This window comes from Symphalangus syndactylus, chromosome 1 (genome assembly GCF_028878055.3).
Source record: "Symphalangus syndactylus isolate Jambi chromosome 1, NHGRI_mSymSyn1-v2.1_pri, whole genome shotgun sequence".
Taxonomy (NCBI): Eukaryota; Metazoa; Chordata; class Mammalia; order Primates; family Hylobatidae; genus Symphalangus; species Symphalangus syndactylus.
The window spans coordinates 74499227-74515453 of NC_072423.2; the positions used below are offsets into that span (position 1 = coordinate 74499227).

Genomic DNA, 16227 nt, shown 5'->3' on the forward strand with positions numbered 1-16227 from the left:
AGACCACAGTACAATAAAAATGGAATTCAACACAATGAAAATAGCTCAACACCATACAATTACACAGAAATTAAACAACATGCTCCTGAATGAGTTTTGGGTAAATAATGAAATTAAGGCAGAAATCAAGAAGTTTTTAAAAAATAATGAGAACAAATGTACAACATACCAGAATCTCTAGGACCATTAAGGCAGTATTAAGAGGGAAATTCATAGCACTAAATGCCCATCAAAAAGTTAGAAAGATCTCAACTTAACAACCTGACTTCACGACTGAAAGAATTAGAAAAGCAAGAACCAATAAACCCCAAAGCTAGCAGAAGACGAGAAATAACAAAAATCAGAGTTGAACTGAAGGAAATTGAGACATGAAAAACCGTTCAAAAGATCATTGAATCCAGGAGTTGTTTTTTTGAAAAAATTAATAAAATAGATAGGCTTTTAGCTAGATTAATTAAGAACAAAAGAGAGAAGATCCAAATAAACACAATTAGAAATGACAATGGCAATGTTACTACTGACCCCATACAAATAAAATCAATTATCAGAAACTACTATGTACATCTCTACACAGACAAACTAGAAAACCTAGAACAGATGGATAAACTTCTGGACACATATACCCTCTCAAGACTGAGCAAGGAAGAAATTGATTCCCTGAACAGACCAATAAGGAGCTCCAAAATTAAATCAGTAATAAATAGCCTGCCAGCCAAAAAAAGCCCAGGACCTGATGAATTCACAGCTGAATTCTACCAGATGTACAAAGAAGAGCTGGTATCATCCCTACAGAAACTATTCCAAAAAATTGAGATACAACATGCAAGAATCTCTAGGACAGTTAAGGCAGTATTAAGAGGGAAATTCATAGCACTAAATGCCAGCATGAGGCCAGCATCATTTTGATACCAAAACCTGGCAGAGACACAATAAAAAAAAGAAAATTTCAGGCCAATATCGCTGATGAACATCAATGCAAAAATTCTCAACAAAATATTTGCAAACCAAATCCAGCAGCACATCCAAAAGCTAATCCACCATGATCAAGTAGGCTTCATCCCTAGGATGCAAGTTTGGTTCAACATACTAAAATCAATAAATGTGATTCATCACGTAGACAGAACTAAAGACAAAACCACATGATTATCTTAACAGATGCAGAAAAGGCTTTTCTTAAATAAAATTCAACACCCTTTCATGTTGAAAACTCTCAATGAACTAGGCATAGAAGGAATATGCCTCAAAATAATAAGAGTCATATATGACAAATGCACAGCCAACATTATACTGAATAGGCAAAAGCTGGAAGCATTCCCCTTGAAAACCAGCACAAGACAAGGATGCCCTTTCTCACCACTTCTATTCAACATAGTATTGGAAGTTTTAGCTAGAGCAATCAGGCAAGAAAAATAAATAAATAAAGGGCATCCAAATCGGAAGAGGGGAAGTCAAACTATCTCTGTTTGCAGATGACATGATCCTATATCTAGAAAACCCTATAGTCTTAGCCCAAAAGCTCCTTCAGCTGATAAACAAGTTTAGAAAAGTTGCAGGATACAAAATCAATATACAAAAATCACCAGCATTCCTATACACCAACAACAGCCAAATTGAGAGCCAAATCAGAAAGGCAATCCTATTTACAACTGCCACAAAAAAAAAAAATTCCTCCAAATTCAGATAACCAAGGAGGTGAAAGATCTCTACCATGAGAATTACAAAACACTGCTCAAAGAAACCCAAGAAGACACAAACAAATGGAAAAACATCCCCTTCTCATGGATAGGAAAAATCAGTATCATTAATATGGCTGTACTTCCCAAAGCAATTTACAGATTCAATGCTATTCCTCTCAAACTACCAAAAACATTCTTCACAGAACTAAAAAAAAAATTTTTTTAATTTATATGGAACCAAAAAAGAGCCCCAATAGCCAAGGCAATCCTAAGCAAAAAGAACAAAGCTGGAGGAAGTCACATTATCCAACTTCAAACTGTATTATTATACAAGCTACAGTAACCAAAACAGTATTGCACTGGTACAAAAACAGGCACATAGACCAATTGAACAGAATGGGGATCCCAGAAGTAAGGCTGCACATCTACGACCATCTGATCTTTGACAAAGCTGACAAAAATAAGCAATGGGGAAAAGACTCCCTATTCAGTAAATGGTGCTGGGATAACTGGCTAGCCATACGCAGAAGATTGAAACTGGACCACCATAAACAAAAATCAACCAAGATGGGTTAAAGACTTAAATGTAAAACCCAAAACTATGAAAACCTTGGAAGATAACTTAGGCAATACCATCCTGGACATAGGAACAGGCAAAGATTTCATGACAAAGACACCAAAAGAAATTGCAGCAAAAGCAAAAATTGAAAAATGGGATCTAATTAAACTTAAGAGCTTCTGCACAGCAAAGAAAACTATCAACAGAGTAAAAAGACAACCCTACACAATGGGGGAAAATATTTGCAAACTATGCATCTGACAAAGGTCTAATATCCAGCATCTATAAGGAACTTAAATGTACAAGAGAAAAACAAACAACTCCATTAAAAAGTGGACAAAGGACATGAGAAGACATTTCTCAAAAGAAGACATACATGTGGCCAACAAGCATATGAAGAGAAGCTCAATATCGCTGGTCATCAGAGAAATGCAAATGAAAACCACAATGAGATACCATCTCATGCCAGTCAGAATGTCTATTATTAAAAAGTCAAAAAATAACAGATGCTGGCAAGGTTGCAGAGAAAAGTGAACACTCATACACAGTTGGTGGGAGTGTAAATTAGTTCAGCCATTGTGGAAAGAAGTATAGCAATTCCTCAAAGAGCTGAAAGCAGAACTATCAATCAACCCAGCAATCCCATTACTGGGTACATACCCAGAGGAACATAAAGCATTCTGCACACATTCTGCACACAGAGGAATAGAAAGACACATGCACACGAATGTTCATTGCAGCACTATTAACAATAGCAAAGACATAGAATCAACCTAAATGCCCATCAATGAGAGACTGATAAAGAAAATGTGGTACATATGCACCATGGAGTATTATGCAGCCATAAAAAAGAATGAGATCAGCTGGGCGCAGTGGCTCACGCCTGTAATCCCAGCACTTTGGGAGGCCGAGGCAGGTAGATCACAAGGTCAGGAGATTGAGACCATCCTGGCTAACACTGTAAAACCCCACCTCTACTAAAAATACAAAAAATTAGCCAGGCGTGGTGGTGAGTGCCTGTAGTCCCAGCTACTCAGGAGGCTGAGGCAGGAGAATGGCATGAACCCAGGAGGCGGAGCTTGCAGTGAGCCGAGATAGCGCGACTGCACTCCAGCCTGGGGGACAGAGTGAAACTCCGTCTCAAAAAAAAAGAAGAATGAGATCATGTCTTTTGCAGGGATGTGGATGGAGCTGGAGGCTATCATCCTTAGCAAACTAACACAGGAATAGAAAACCAAAGACTGCATGTTCTCACTTATAAGTGACAGCCAAATGATAAGAACTTACAAACACAAAGAAAGACACAAAAGACACTGGGCCTACTTGATGGGGGAGGGTGAGAGAAAGGAGAGGAGCAGAAAAGATAACTATTGGGTACTGAGCTCAATACTTGCATGATGTAATAAAATGTATAACAAACCCCTGTGACACATGTTTATACACGTAACAAACTTTCACATGTACCCCAAAACCTAAAATGAAATTTTTTAAATGAGGCAGATATGTGTGCACTGATAAAGAATAATCTATACAATTTTTTTGTTGGTTTTTGTTTGCTTGTTTGTTTGTTTTTTGAGACAGGGTCTCACTCTGTAGCCCAGGCTGGAGCCTGTAGTGCAGTGATGCAATCAAGCGATCCTCCCTTCAGTCTCCTAAGTAGCCTGGACCACAGGTGTGTGTCTCCACACCAAGCTAACTTTTTATTTTTTGTAAAGATGGGATCCCACTATGTTGCCCAGGCTGGTCTCAAGCTCCTGGGCCGAAGCAAGTCTCCTGCCTCAGTTTCCCAAAATGTTGTGATTATAGGTGTGAGCCACCATGCCCAGTTATATTTAATGTTATTATTAAATAAGACAATCAGGACACAGAATAGTGTGTGCAATATGCTACCATTTGTGTGAAAAATAAAATGTATTCATATTTATAGACACACACAAATATTTGTATTTGCAGAAAATGTGATATTTGAGGTTGGGCTATCAGATAAAATTTAGGATACCCAGTTACATTTTAATTTTAAATTAACAATGAATAATTTTTATTATATTCCATGCAATATTTGGGATTAATAATTATTCACTTTTATCTGAAATTCAAACTTAACTGGGAAACCTGTGTTGATATTTGCTAAATTTGGCAATCCTACTTTGAGGTGATGAAGGTTAGTATTAAGATATGTAATCAAATATGCAGTTTAGTATTTTATTCTCAAAAATCTAACATGATGGCATGCACACACACACAGAAAAGGCGACCAATAACCCTGTCTCCCCTGCCAAGCACATTTGCACAATTAGATACCATTTGCACAGTGCCCCTAGAGGTGTGGGATGCAGTGTCCTGGTCCGAGAACAGCAGGCTGAATTGCCAGGAGGTGGTCCTGCTGGTGAAGGCGACTCATCACCCAAGGAAGTTCCTGGCACTTGTTATAGAGTATCCTGTATCTGTCCTTCAGGCACCAGTGGAGCTGAGGGTGATTCCAGGCCATATGTGCAGTTGAGATGCTTCAATAATTTTCTTCTGGTCTAACTTTAAGAACAGCCACACAAAGTAGCTGCAATCACTCAGTTTCCTCCAGGACCACATTCTCCCCACCCCGACTCCAAGTCCCTGCTGCTGTTATGGCCATGTGGAGTTTGTGCTTATATTTTGTTGGCAATTGGATCCAAACACATCACAGTATTTTGAATTGAGGGATTCAAAAATTATTATTATATTCCCTTTGCAGCTACCTATAGTTATTTATGCTGTAAATTCTGTTTAAACTCACTTGAGTGGGCCCCCGCTGACTACTGAAGGGCTGTTAGTAGCAAATTTGTCCAAGGACAAAGAAATCATTGAAGCCAGTTCTCCTTCCCCTCCTACAGGGTGAAAGAAATACTTCCCCTGGGGTAAGAAGAGGGGTGAAATCTCCCTCCTACCCTTTTTCAAAAGCTCTGCTCAAATCCAGCGGACTCCATTCCCTGCCAGCAGCTATGACTGCTGAAAGCCTGGCGTTCAGTATCATTTCCAAGCTCACCCAGGGGCTGCCAGGAGCATGGCAGGGTGCTGACTGCTGCAGAGGCAGGCGGCTTCAGCCAAAGGGATTCGAAAGACTGTCCCACCCCACCCCAGCCCTCTCGCTAAGACTAAGTTCAGAGACGTCGCGTGACATGTCCAAGGTTGCGAGGCTGGTTAGCAGCCAAGCAGGGCCTGCCGGCCTGCCATGTAGGACAGGGACCTTGGGCAGCTTCTCATGCCCTTCTGCGGCCTTCTTCTTTCTCTTCTTGGTCCAAAAACACCTCCGCAGCCCCAACACCTCCAGCCCCCTACCTGGGCTGCCGTTCCCCTTCCAGGCTTTAATAAAATGTCACACCACCAGGCGGAGGCTCCCACTTCTGGAGAAGGCTTGAGGAGCCAGGTGCTGCCCCAGAAGGCAGGGCAGTGGCCCCCACGAAGTGTGTCTTGAGTAGTTGGAGAGAGAAGTTAGGAGAGAAGTAAGCAGACGGTGCCCACTCACCCTCCTCTACCCCTGCCCCCGGCAGCCTGCTCCACACGCAGCCTCTCCTTGCAGATCTCCAGATGGGTCCACCACGCTGGGCATGGGCCCAGGCCTGCCTGCGAGCTCACAGGGTGCATTGACCAACGTGGCAAGGCATCACGTCACTTTGCATTTTTCACCACCTCGCTCCCTCTATCTCCTCATTCTCACTGCTCAGGGCTCAAACCTCCCAAATAAAACATTGGGAATCGAATTCTTGCTGTGGCTCTGCTTTTCAGAGGACCCTGGCCCGAACATCACTGATAGCCAGACTCAACACTGAGGCTGCTGGTGCCTCCCAGCACATCCTTAACACATCGCTGGCACACGGGTTCTCATCTCAGGGACTGCTTCTAGGAAATTCAACCTAAAACACCATTTAGTTTTAAAACACTTTTCATAGGCAGCATGGTGACTCACGCCTGTAACCCCAGTACTTTGGAAGGCCAAGGCAGGAGGATCACTTGAGCCCAGGAGTTTAAGACCAGCCTGGGAACATAGTGAGACCTCATCTCAATAACAAAAAATAAATATTTTTTTTTCTTAAACGACTGAGCACTTATAACCCTCCCAATCCTCTTTCCCTGCCTGATTATCTCCATAATATTTAGCACCATGTAAGTTATTTTATTTTCTTTCCCCTGCCTTCCGAATAGAGTGTAAGCTCCATGAGGGCCTGGACTTCTGCCAGTTTTGTTCACTGCTGTTCCCTCAGCACATAGAACAGTGCCTGCCACAGGCAAGCATACTAAGTGTTTGTTGAATGAATGAAGGTACCAAGGATTGGGCTACAAGCCAAAAATAAAACAATGAACAGGAAAGACATGGCCCCAAGCCCCAGAAAGCTTCGTCTAAAGGGAAGATGCATCATTAAACGTCATCCCGTGTCTCCTACTCTTCAGATGATCCCAGTTGCCTTGCTTTATGGTATTCTACCTTGGAGTTCCAGTTCATCATCTAATTTGGGGTCTTTGCATTCTCAAGGGATTAATTCCAATATGTTCTGCTAGTGGCACCTGTTTGCACCAAGGATGGGTTTTTCTGGCCTTGCAGCTCTTTAAACATCAGCAGCCTCTCCAGCCCATGTTTTCTCCTGCCTTTTATGTTGTTTCATCAGAAATCAGTGTTCTTTTTCTGCAGGAATCATGGAGCACACATTTCTAATCCTACTTCTGGTCAGAATACATAGTTGTGTTCCATTTGGGATCTGTGGCAGAGACTGTCAGATGTCTACCCATCCCTTTCTGACAGAGACTGTCAGATGTCTAGCCATCCCATCCTTTCTCCTTAGTAATAAAACTCTTGATATTATTTGCAGCCCAGTGGTCTACTAGAGCAAGCTTGTACCAGCTCCCAAGAGCCAATTAGTAGATTTGCAGGAATTGTGTAAACTAATCATTAAACCATTGGTAGCTTGAAATTAACCATGGTGGTAGTATTTGTACTGCAGAAATTAGCAGATGCTACAATCAGGAGTTTCTTTCTCTCTCCCTCCCCATCTCCCACTTTGGGGTGGGGGGAGGATAAAACTGGCTTACCAGCACATCACTGGGGGGTGAATATGTACCCAGCTAAAAGACTACATTTCCCAGCCTCCCTTGCAGTAAGATATGGCGAACTGGATGAAGCTGGTCCCTAATGACTTAAAGGCCCTGGTTACCTAACTCCAGGGCAAAAATCAACTTCTGCTTTTTTAAAAGCCATTTTTTAGTTGAGAGATTTTTTATTACCTGTAGTGATGCCTGATACTAACTGATACAGGGCCCAGCTGAAAGTGAGTTTCTCGTCAAGCAGATACATATTTCCTATGCAATACCATTAATGTCCCGGGCCACAGTGGCTCACAGACATTACTGCTTAATTACATTGTGCCCTTCATCAGGCAGGCTACAGTTGCCACCTACCTTACCTTCAGACTTACCCTCTATGAAGTGGCCACTGATGTTTTCTTCTTTAATTTTGACATACGACAAATGACTGAAGTCCATCACAAGTCCTGAATCCTTCTAGAAATTGCTTTATGGTATTCTACTTTGGAGTTCAGCCACTTTCACACACCACAGCAACTGGCTAGTGCCTTCTCCCACTGGATGGTGTCCTCATGGCAGGAGCTAGGCTCAGACCATGAGTCTGCAAGAGGAGGAGGGCATTTCAGGGGAGATCAGCTCAGGCACACAGAGTCCAGCTCCAATTAAAAAATGCCATGGATGGGCCGGGCACTGTGGCTCACGCCTGTAATCCCAGCACTTTCGGAGGCTGAGGTGTGCAGATCACCTGAGGTCAGGAGTCCAAGCCTGGCCAACATGGTGAAACCCATATCTACTAAAAATACAAAAAATTACCTGGGTGTGGTGGTGAGTGACTGTAATCCCAGCTACTTGGGAGGCTGAAGCAGGAAAATCGCTTGAACCCGGGAGGCGGAGGTTGCAGTGAGTCGAGATCATGCCATTGCACTCCAGCCTGGATGACAGAGTGAGACTCTGTCTCAAAAGAAAAACAAACAAACCACAACAAAAAAAACCATGAATGGACAAACTATTAAGTGGGTGAAAATAGTGATGAAAGTGACCCCCTTTTTCTGCATAATTTAATAGGATGTACAATTTTAGGACTAGATTGTGTCTTCTGATTTTTAATCAATGGGTTAATGTGGAAAAAATTTAATCTGTTTACAAGATGAGTGAGTGATCAATTGATTTTTACTGAATTAACTTAATTAACCAGCTGTTAGGCCTTATATATGTAATCTTTAAATTTACAAAATAAGCCTTATGAAACAAAATTAGCCAATTTCACTATTGAATAATCACTGAAATTACCCTGAAAGACAGACATGTGTACTTATGAAGCATGACAATGTGTCATTCAAGGAAAATGGTTTTTGAAAATTCATATTTAATGCCTTTTTTAAATTACAACTCTTATTAGGGATAGAAATAAAATAAGTACATGCCTCTTTTGTTCTTATTGATTAGACTAATTTAATCTGATCAATTTTAAATCGGGCGGGGGGCTGTTTTAGTAAAATGAAAGTGAAGATGACCTGTCTGTGTCAGTCCAAGAAGAGTTGCAATGTTGCGTTTCAAATGTAGTGTATCAGAAAATTACGCATTTGAAACCAGACTGAAGGCTTATTATCACAAAGATAATTAAGTATGCTTTGGTGGCTTTCGCAGGCAACCGAAATGTCTTTTGGGTATTGCCTATTTATATTCATACCTAAATGGTATCCACCGCCATTCAAATCTTGCTGTGGGAACACCCAGCTGTCTAACTTGTAGCTTCTTAATTGAGGTCAATTCTCTTCCTTTGCTCAGGACAGGTAAATCTATCTCCAAGAAATTGCAATGGTCAAAGGCAGTGTAAAACCATAAAAATCACCATCCCCTGACACTTTTTAATGTGATAATACAATTGTCTGCCCAAAACTGAGATTACTTTTTAAATAGAAGAGAACAAATATATGTTTAGAATGAACATCATTTTTCTATTCCTATTTTTACCTCTTTTGAAGAATTTTGTATATAAATAATTTTGTTTTTTAGTTTATTTCTAACAATAACCATATCTACTTGTAAATCATTATTTGGGCCCTGTTGGGTTTTTTAAGCAACTAATATTTTATTGTTATAAATATATTGCAATATATAAACTAATTATATTGTTATAAATAAAATTATTAGTTATTAATGTCAACTAAATTTCTTCCATGTATTGATACCTTTCAAAGTTATATTTAGGATTACAAAGTTCTATAGACATTGAGTTTTATATAAAGGTAAACAGAAAAAAATGTAGAAATATCATAAAAATAATGTAACAGCCCTTTGGGATTATAACTGATTTATGCTCATATTATCAAAATTGGGAGTTTGGTAGAGAGGATTTAAAGCCAGGAGAACTGGTTTCTGGCTCCAGGACTCATTGTAATGAGCTGCAAGTCACTGGCAAAATGTCTTCAGATCTCCTTATGTTCCTCAAACCGAACCAAATCTCATCTAATCTTTGTGGATAATGGCTGTGCCGTGAGACACACTGCCCAGTTGTGGGGATCAAAACAGAATTTCTGAAAGATTTTTTTTTTAAGCCTTGATTTAAGAAGTGACTGATGGAAGAGGCCCCAAGTTTTTGATTGTTGATTTGTTTCCTTGTGTGTTTTTAAGCAGGAACTTAGGATGAAAAGCTGACATGGATGAAACTGGAAAACATCATTCTCAGTAAACTATCACAAGGACAAAAAACCAAACACCGCATGTTCTCACTCATAGGTGGGAATTGAACAATGAGAAATCATGGACACAGGAAGGGGAACATCACACTCCGGGGACTGTTGTGGGGTGGGGGGAGGGGGGAGGGACAGCATTAGGAGATACACCTAATGCTAAATGACGAGTTAATGGGTGCAGGAAATCAACATGGCACATGGATACATATGTAACAAAACTGCACATTGTGCACATGTACCCTAAAACCCTAAAGTATAATAAAAAAAAATAAATAAATAAATAAAAAAAAATAAAAAATAAAAAAAAAATAAAAAAAAAAGAAAAGCTGTAGATACGAGTGGTTCTGAGAAGGCAAAGCTCTGCATTACCCTTTGTCTTTTATTGTGAAAAACAGATGAAAAAGAAGGTTAGGAAAAATTCACAGCAAGTTACCGAAAAATATAAATTGGCCAGGCGCAGCAGCTTATAGCTGTAATCCCAACACTTTGAGAGGCTGAGGTGGGAGGATCACTTGAGCCCAGGAGTTTGAGACCAGGTTGGGCAACATAATGGGATCCCATATCTACAAAAAATAAAAAATTAGCCGGGCATGGTGGTGTGCGCATGCAGTCCCAGCTACTCAAGGGGCTGAGGTGGGAAGATCGCTGCAGCCAGGGAGGTCAAGGCTGCAGTAACCCGTGAATGCACTACTGCACTCCAACCTGGGGAAAAGAGTAAGATCCTGCATCCAAAAAAAAAAAAAAAAAGAGAGAGAGAGAGAGAGAATAAACGACTATGCAGATTGCCTTAAACTTAGGAACATATCAGATGTCCCACTACAAAAAAGAAGGTATTTTCAAGTGATATAAATAAGGAACTAATGCAGAAATTCAATTTTCCATGACATACTAAATGTGAAGTGTTTTAGAAAGTGTGAGATAATACATAAATGCAAGCTGTTATCGCATTTTTTTAAAAGCTAGAAAATAAGAATTGTCAAATGACAGTGACATATGTTAATGCAGAAAGGCATCTACTTTTCAGATGATCTTTATAATCTCTACTGGTGAAGTACAGCATATAGATATCAATAAATGCCACTGCTACTTGAGGAGCATCGTTACTCTCCAAGCCCCTCACAACAGGCGAACAACTGGTCTCCAACACAGCCCTCTCCAGGTTGGGCAGGATGGACATGAGTGCAAGCACAGTTTGTCTAAGGATGTCCAGAAGAAGCTTTGTGAGTGCACAAACCTGAGAGCAAGTTAGAATAGGCTCTGTTAGAGGGCATGTGAGGGACATTCCGTAAGTGTGGCACATAAAGAAAACCCACACATATGAGAACCTACTTTATGCAAGGGGCAGGCCTATCTATAATATTTGATGGATCTGGGGCAAGAATACAAATGTAGATTCATATGCTATATATCTAGATATTTGAAAGTTATGGCCAGGCACAGTGAGTGGCTCACGCCTGTAATCTCAATGCTTTGAGAGGCCAAGGCAGGCGATTGCTTGAGCCCAGGAGTTCAAGACCAGCTTGGGCAACATGGTGAAACCCTGTCTCTACAAAAATACAAAAATTATCCCGGTGTGGTGGTGCATGCCTGTAGTCCCAGCTACTTGGGAAGCTGAGGTGGGAGGATTGATTGAGCCTGGAAGGTCAAGGTTGCAGTGAGGCAAGATCACACCACTGCGCTCCAGGCTGGGCCACAGAGTGACACCCTGTCAGAAGGAAGGAAGGAAGGAAGGAAGGAAGGAAGGAAGGAAGGAAGGAAGGAAGGAAAGAGGAAGGAAGGAAAGAAAGAGGAAGGAAGGAAAGAAGGAAGGAGAAAAGAAAGAAAAGAAAAGTTACAAAGCAAGCTAATGGCCGGAAAATAAAATACAATCTATCCCCCTTCCTAACAATCTGGAAGGCCAGTCTCACATGTAGAATATTCAGCCTCCTTGGAATTCTGCACCAGAACATGGCGATCGGCCATCCACTTTCTCTTTCCACCCTCAGCTTCACTCTGCACCTAAAAGGGCCCAGTCGGTGGCTGGTCTCGATGCTCCAACTTGCACATCGAGCCTCTCCTCACTGTTTCCAATAGCTATTGCTTGGCTGCCCCCCAGCTAAAGGGTGCATGAACCAGGGATGCCATTCACCCTGATCTGGAGGAGAGGCTGGTGCAGGCCTTAGATGTGGGTTCAAGGAATGTTTGGGTGGAGAGTTCCAGGGACCCCAGTGTTCACAGCATGGCTTGGGAGAGGACACATGGGCCCCAGTGGGCACTTCCCCTTGACCCCATGACTCCCCTCCCTGTGAGAGTCATGGCCGGAGGAGGGGTGAAGTAGGGGACTCTGAAGCACCAGATGGAAAGGGAGCCCCATTGCCTGGGTCCAAGGGCGATGCTGGCAGGGATCGCCAGGATAAAGGTGAGTCAGTTCATCACAATACTTTTGACCCATAGGTGGTTTCTGTTTCCTTCACATAATACAAGACATTTTAATTGCCTGCTCAGAACTGTATCCTTAATATTCCAGAGTGATCCATAATAAAACAGTAAGCAAAGGAATTTGTCTTCTAGACCATGGGTAGCCAATTGGCAAGAAGACTTACATTTAGTGAAGGTGGGCACTACATTTAATATGCACTGGGCTCATCCTCTTGTCTCCCTTCCCTTTGAGAACAATAACATTCAAACAGCATTGGGTAGACCCAAGCAAAGTAGGTGTCTGTCTGGATAACGAGGGGTGGAAAGGAGCCCTGCAGAGAGTGAGGAGGTCCCCACAGGGGGCTGGCCTGGCACGGGGATCAGACTAACCTGTGTAGGGTGAGCAGGCCCTCCCTGGTGGGGTAAGGAGGATGTGTGCAGAGGGAGGTGGGCAGGGGAGTCGTAGTGATGGAAGACTGGGTATAGCTTGGAGACTGACCAAATAAGCCTGTATGCTGAGGATAATGGGAGGCAGATTTCTCACTGTGGGACAAGTAGGAAGGGAGAAAACCAGCATGAACACTGTTGTTTGATTGGAATTGGAGACATCAAGGTTTTCAGTATAGAGAGATAGACATAGAAATAGATACAGGTGTGTGTGTGTGTGTGTGTGTGTGTGTGTGTGTGTGTGTGTGTGTATGTGTGGTTCTGTGCACTGACAGGCCTGGGAATATCAAGCATCCAATAGCAATGAGCACATGTAGTGCAAACAGCTTAGTTTCTAAACAGCATTTTCCACTAAGATGAACCAGGGCACCTTGAGAAGTGGCTGATTCTGGGACGGGAGCAAGGAATGCACAAAATGAGCCTGGAGTCTCTTCTCGTGCCAGTAAGCGAGGCAGTGCTCCAGGAACAAGAGGACCTAGCAAAGGGACACAGAACCAGCTTGAAGGGCCCCCTCCCCCCACCAGACCTGGGACATTTTTGAGCTTACAAATAGATAGTGATAGCAATAGATATAACCCACTGAGTGACATTACAACCCACAGGACCATGTTGATATAAACAAGAAAGTAAATGGGTAACTTGAAAGTTTCATGAGGAACAGCGTATTTATAAAGGATCAGAGAATCTCTCCCCAAAATATTTATCATTTACTAAGGGAAAGAAAGGGTAGCTTTAGGGAGGGGAAGCTGGGAGACACCACCTTAATCAGGAGTGGTGTTTGCATCATTACCACTAATGAGGCAAATGGAAACGTGCCACATGCAAGGACTCAGTGAGAACACAACACTCGTGATATTCCTGCAAAGGGGCATCATCTGAGTTTTACCACGAGGAAACATCAGACCCACCCAAATCCGGGGACTTTCTACCAAATAACTAGCCTGTTATCTCCAAAAGTCAGGGTCACTGTAATCCCAGCACTTTGGGAGGCTGAGGCGCGTGGATTAGCTGAGGTCAGGAGTTTGAGACCAGCCTGGCCAACGTGGTGAAACCTCGTCTCTACTAAAAATACAAAAAGTAGCTGGCTATGGTGGCAAGTGCCTGTAATCCTAGCTACTCAGGAGGCTGAGGCAGGAGAATCGCTTGAACCTGATAGGTGGAGGTTGCAGTGAGCCGAGATCGTGTCACTGCATTCCAGACTGGGCAACAGAGTGAGACTCCATCTCAAAAAAAAAAAAAAAAAAAAGTCAGGGTAACGAAAGTCAAGGAAACACTAAAATTATTCAGGACTGAAGAAGACCAAAGAGATGGACAACTGAGGCAAATTGCAGGGAGGGGCCTGTAAGGCAACGCAGCCATGACAGCCACATCACGCTCAACAATGGCACCAAGACGGACATGCTGGGGCTAGGCACCTGGAAGTCCCCTCCAGGCCGGGTGGCTGAGGCTGTGAAGGTAGCGATCAACACTGTATACCGCCACATCGACTGCACCCACGTGCACCAGAATGAGAACGAGGAGCAGCTCAAGGAGCAGGTGGTGAGGTGCGAGTGGCTCTTCATCATCAGCAAGCCATGGGGCATGTGCCACAAGAAGTGCCTGGTGAGAGGATCCTGCTGGAAGGTGCTCAGTGGCCTGGAGCTGGACTACCTCTACCTCCGCCTTATTCACTGGCCAACAGGCTGTCAGCCTGGGAAGGAATTTTCCTTGTTAGATGAATCAGGCAACTCATTCAGGGGCTGGTGAAAGCTACTGGCATCTCCAACTTCACCATCTCCAGGCCGAGAGGACCTTAAACAAATCTGGCTTAAAGTGTAAGCTGGCTGGGCAAGGTGGCTCATGCCTGTAATCCCAGCACTATGGGAGGCCTAGGCGGGCGGATCAGGAGGTCTAGAGATTGAGACAATCCTGGCTAACGTGGTGAAACCGTGTCTCTACTATAAATACAAAAAAATTAGCTGGGTGTGGCGGCGTGTGCCTGTAGTCCCAGCTACTTGGGAGACTGAGGCAGGAAAGTTGCTTGAACCCAGGAGGTGGAGGTTGCAGTGAGCCAAGATCACACCACTGCACTCCAGCCTGGGCAACAGAGTGAGACTCTGTCTCAAAGGGAAAAAAAAAAGTGTAAGCCAGCAGTGGTTCATCAGATTGAGCGCCACTGGTAGGTCCCTAACTCAAGAGAACTTAATCCAGTACTACCAGTCCAGAGGCAGCATAGGGACCGCCTACAGCCCCCTTGGCTCTCCCGACAGGCCCACGGCCAAGCCTGAGGATCCTTGCCTCCTGGAGGACCCCAGGATCAAAGTGATTGCAGCCAAGCACAATGAAACCGTGGCCAGGTTCTGAAGTGGCTCCTCACGCAGAGGAACTTGGTGGTGATCCCCACATCTGTGACAATGGAACGCATTGCTGAGAACTTCAACGTCTTTGACTTTGAACTGAGCAGCCAGGATATGACCTCTTTACTCAGCTGCAACAGGAACTGAAGGGTCTGTGCCTTGGTGAGCTGAGCCTCCCCCAAGGATCACCCATTCCATGAAGAGTTTTGAAGCGGTGGATGTCTGCTGTTCCTCAGGTAACCTACACCTGGTTTTCCCGCCTCATTGTTTTCTTGCAAATGTAGTATGGCCCGTATCCCTCGGCAGTGGGGCAGCAATCTGCAGACTGACCAGCAAGGGCCTGTCAAGCTTGACGTCAGGTCTGAAGAGCAGCATCAGTAGAGTGGAATTCTTTTCCCACTTTCTTTGCCATTTTTGCTCAGCTGAAGAAAGTGCAACCTGAATACCCTTTTCTGACCAAGGAGAAGCAAAATCTACAGAGTCAAAATAGTGCCTGTAACAGTTGAGTTTCAGCTGATGGAACTATAATCCTTACAGCAAGACTTCTCTTTGCCTCAAATAAAAAGTGCTTTTGTGAAAAGGGAGAGAGAGGGACAACACAAGGCAATATAAGACTTCGGATTGAATCGTTTTGCTGCATAGAACACTCAGGATAATTGGCAAAATCTAAAGGGGGTTTGAGGATGAGATGGAGGTGATGTGTCTTTTAATTTCCTGGTTGGAATGGTGTAGTGTGGTTATGTAGGAGATAGCCTTGTAGCAAATACATCTGAAAAATTGGGATGAATTGGCATATGATGTGGACAAATTACTGTCAAACGGCTTAGGAAAAAGTCGTTGTGTAGTGTACTCACAACTCTAAGTTTAAAAGTTCCTTTAAGCTTGAAAATTTCACATTTTTAACAAAATAAAAGAAATGCATTAGCAACAGAAACATGGCACACTTAGAATAATAGGCTAAATAAGCAGGTTATAGTGATCTATGACAGTCAAAAGGTAATCTTTCCTGATGCATTGGCTGGCATCATTAAGAGGATGTTTCCCTTTGGGAAACGGTATTAGGACAG

The 16227-nt window shown here is 43.0% G+C and overlaps 1 pseudogene; it reads left to right on the plus strand.

Moving 5' to 3' along the window:
- The window catches only part of LOC129488320 (aldo-keto reductase family 1 member B1-like), a 35157-nt pseudogene extending 19787 nt beyond the window's left edge, over positions 1-15370 (plus strand).
- The last annotated feature ends 857 nt before the right edge of the window (positions 15371-16227 follow it).